This window comes from Nicotiana tomentosiformis, chromosome 9 (genome assembly GCF_000390325.3).
Source record: "Nicotiana tomentosiformis chromosome 9, ASM39032v3, whole genome shotgun sequence".
NCBI classification, from domain to species: Eukaryota; Viridiplantae; Streptophyta; class Magnoliopsida; order Solanales; family Solanaceae; genus Nicotiana; species Nicotiana tomentosiformis.
Window position 1 is genome coordinate 1598387 of NC_090820.1, and position 4523 is coordinate 1602909.

Here is a 4523-nt window from a genome sequence, read left to right on the forward strand (position 1 = left end):
TTGTGCTATTGCACACGTCATCTGCATAGGCCCGGGACCACAGAACTGGAACCACCTAAAACTTTTTGGGGCCATAAAAACGACCTAAGAAGCCATAGTCACTATATCTCCATGACCGTTCCTCATTGTTTGGCGTTTTAGAGACTTAAAACTGGAATTTCTCCCGATTCCTAGATTTTCAAGTGTTATAGTCCATGCCTTCTCCATGGGCTCGGTCCTACCAACCCGGACCGATTAAGATTTTTTTGGGCCATCAAAACGGCCTAAGGAACCATAGTCACTTCCTTGCCATGACCGTTCCCTATTTTTTGGCATTTTAGGTCCGTAAAATTTGAATTGTGCCCGATTCTCAGATTTTCGTATGCTACAGTCCATGCCTTTTGCTTGGGCCTAGGTCTCCGGACCGCCTAATATTTTTCGGGGCTATACAAAATGACCTAAGGAACAATTGACATTGTGTCGCCATGACCGTTCCTTTTTTATTGGCGTTTTATGGCCATAAAACTACAATTCTACCCTAGACCAAATTTTTGTGTGAGCCCACGCCTTCTGCATTGTGCGAGGCCCCCGGACCCGGACCGCTTAAAATTTTCTGGGCCATCACAAATGACCAAAGGAACCATAGACAGCACCTCACCATGATCGTTTCTCATTTTTTGGCGTTTTAGGGCCATAAAACAGGAATTCCACCTATTTTCTAGATTTTCGTGTGCTATAACCCACGCATTCTGCATGGGCCTGGGCCCACAGACTCGGATCCCCTAAAATTTTGTCGGACCATAATAAATGATATAAGGAACCATAGTCCCTACCTCTCCATGACCATTCCTCATTGTTTGGTGTTTTAGGGCCACAAAACTGGAATTTCGCACGATTCCTATATCTTCATGTGCTATAGCTCACGCCTTCTGCACGGGTTCGGGCTCCCAAACCGAACCTCCTAAAATTATGCCGGGTTATAAAAAATGACCTATGAAACCATAGTTACCACCTCGCCATGACTATTCCTCATCTTTTGGCGTTTTAGGGCCATAAAGCTGGAATTCGGCTCGATACCTAGATTTTCGTGTGCTATAGCCCACGCCTTCTGCATGAGCCTAGGCCCCCGAACCTGGACCACCTAAAATTTTTCCGGCCATCAAATATTACCTAAGCAACCTTTGTCACTGTCTCGTCATGACCGTTTCTCGTTTTCTGGTATTTTAAGGCCATAACACTAGAATTCCGCCTGATTCCCAGATTTTTGAGTGTTATAGCTCACGCCTTCTGCATGGGCAAGGTTTCCAGACCTGGACCGCCTAAAAAATTTCCGGACCGTAAAAAATGACCTTAGGAACTATAGTTATCGCCTCTCCATGATCGTTTCTCATTTTATGGATTATTAAGTCCATAAAACTGGAATTCCACCTGATTCCCGGATTTTCGTGTGCTATAGCCCACACATTCTGCATTAGCCCGGGCGCATAGACTCAGATCGCCTAAAATTTTGTCGGGCCATAAGAAATGATATAAGGAACCATAGTCCCTGCCTCGCCATGACCGTTCCTCAGCTTTTGGCATTTGTGTGCTATAGTCCACGCCTTCTACATTATCCCGAGCCCCCGAACCCAACCTCCTTAAATTATTCCGGGTCATAAAAAATGACCTATGTAACCATAGTCACCACCTCGCTATGACAGTTCCTCGTTTTGCGGCATTTTAGGGACATAAAAATGGAATTCAGCCTGATTCCCAAATTTTCGTGTGTTATAACCCACGCCTTCTGCTTGGGCCCGGGCCCCCGGACCCAACTGCCTAAAATTTTGTCTGGACATAAAAATTGACGTTATGAACCATAGTCACCACCTCTCCATTACCATTCCTCGTGTTTTGGCATTTTAGGGCCATAAAACTGGAATTCGGCCGGATTCCAAACTTTTCGTATGCTATATAGCCCATGTCTTCTGCGTGGGACTGGGCCCAGGACCCGGACCACTTAAAATTTTTGCCGGGTCATCAAAATCGACCTAAGGAACCATAGTCACTGCCTCCCCATGACCGTTCCTCATTTTTTGGTGTTTTAGGGCCATAAAACAAGACTTTCACCCGATTCCTAGATCTTCGTGTGCTATTGCACATGCCATCTGCATGTGCCAGGAACCACAGATCCAGAATCGCTTAAAACTTTTTTGGCCATCCAATACGACCTAAGAAGCCATAGTCACTGTCTCGCCATAACCGTTCCTCATTTTTGGCGTTTTAGAGCCTTAAAACTGGAATTCTTTCCAATTCATAGATTTTCAAGTGCTATAGTCCACGCCTTCTCCATGGGCTAGGGCCCGCGTACCCGAACCGATTAAAATTTTGTCGGGCCATAAAAACGGCCTAAGGAACCATAGTCATTGCCTCGCCATGACCGTTTCCCATTTTTTGGCGTTTTAGGTTCGTAAAATTAGAATTCTGCCCAATTCCCAGATTTTCATGTGCTACAACCCACGCCTTTTGCTTGGGCCTAGACCTCTGGACCCAGACCGCCTAAAATTTTTTGGCGCTATAAAAAAATACCTAAGGAACAATTTTCATCGTGTCTCCATGACCGTTCCTTGTTTATTGGCGTTTTAGGGCCATAAAACTCCAATTCTTCCCCAAACCAAAGTTTCGTGTGATATAGCACGCCTTCTGCATTGTCCTAGGCCCCGGACCTGGACAACTTAAATTTTTCCTGGGCCATAAAAAATGACCAAAGGAACCATAGACACCACCTTGCCATGATTGTTTCTCACTTTTTGGCGTTTTAGGGCCATAAAACTGGAATTCCTCCTATTTCTTAGATTTTCGTATGCTCTAGCCCTCGCCTTCTCCATGGGCCCGTGCCCTCTGACCACCTAAAATTTTTCCTGGCCATAAAAAATGACCTAAGGAACCATAGTCACCGCCTCGGCATGACCGTTCCTTGTTTTTGGCATTTTAGGGCCATGAAACTGGAATTTTGCTCAATTTCTAGATTTTCGTGTGCTATAGCCCACACCTTCTTTATGGGACCGGGTCCCTGTACCTGGACCGCCTAAAATTTTATTGGGAAATCAAAAATGGCCTAAGGAACCATAGTCACCTCCTCTCCATAACCGTTCCTTATGTTTTGGTATTTTAGGTCCGTAAAACTAGAATTCTGCCCAACTTCCAGATTTTCATGTGTTATATCCCACGCCTTCAGTATGGGCCCGGCCCCCTAGACAACCTAAAATTTTGCTTGGACCATCAAAACGATCTAAGGGATCAAAATCACCTAAAATTTTGTGAGCCAATCAGAAATGACATAATGAATAATAGTCATTGCTTCGCTATGGTCGTTCCTTATTTGTTGGAATTTTAGGACCACAAAACAGGAATTGAGGATGATTTTCTAATTTTTCGTGTGTTAATGTCTACACCATTTTCAGAATTTGGGCGATGATTTTGGAATCGCCTAATATTTTGTGGGCCCAACAGAAATGACCCAATTAACAATGGGCGTTGCTTTTCCATGTCTGTCTCTCATATTTGGCATTTTAGGGTAATAGAAAAAGAATTCAAGATGATTTTCAATTTTTCGTCTGCATCCCATGCCATGTTTATGAATTCGGGCAATGAGATCCGAATCACCTAAAATTTTGTGCTTCCATCATAAACTACTTAATGAATAATAATCATGTTTTTTTCATAATCGTTCCTCAGTTTTGGCATTTTAGGACCATAAACCAGCAATTCACGATGATTTCCAATTTTTCAAATGCTAACGTCAACAAAATCTTCATTAATTTGGGCGAGGAGCTCTGAATCGCCTAAAATATTTTGGGCCCATTAAAAATGACCTAATGAACAATATTCATTGCTTCAAAATGATTGTTCCTCGTTATTTTGGTTGTATGGCCATAAAACAGGAATTCTAGATGATGTCCAATTTTTCATGTGCTTATGTCCATGCCATCTTCATGAATTTGGGCGACGGGCTCTGAATCGCCAAATTTTTTTGTGCGCCATTAGAAACGACTTAATAAACAATAGTCATCGCTTCGCTATGGATGTTTATCACTTTTTGGCATTTTTTGGCCATAAAATAGGAATCTATGACCATTTCCAATTTTTCATGTGCTAATGTCCACACCATCTTCATGAATTCGAACGACATGCTCCGAATTGCCTAAATTTTGTGGGCCAATAAAAAATGATATAAGGAACAATTGTCATCGTTTTTCCATGCTCGTTCCTCAATTTTTGGCGTTTTAGGACTATAAAATATGAATTCAATTCGTGCGATGCGCTCCGAATTGCGCAAAATTTTGTGAGACGAAGAAAGACTTAAAGAACAATAGTCAATGCTTAGCCATGGGTGTTCCTCATATTTTGGTGTTTTAGGGCCATAACATAGGAATTCAAGATGATATCTAATTTTTCGTGTGCTAATGTCCCCGCCATTCTTCATGAATTCGGGTGATGGGTTTTGAATCGCCTAAATTTGTATGGTCCCATAAGAATTGACCTAATGAGTTATAGTCATTGCTTCT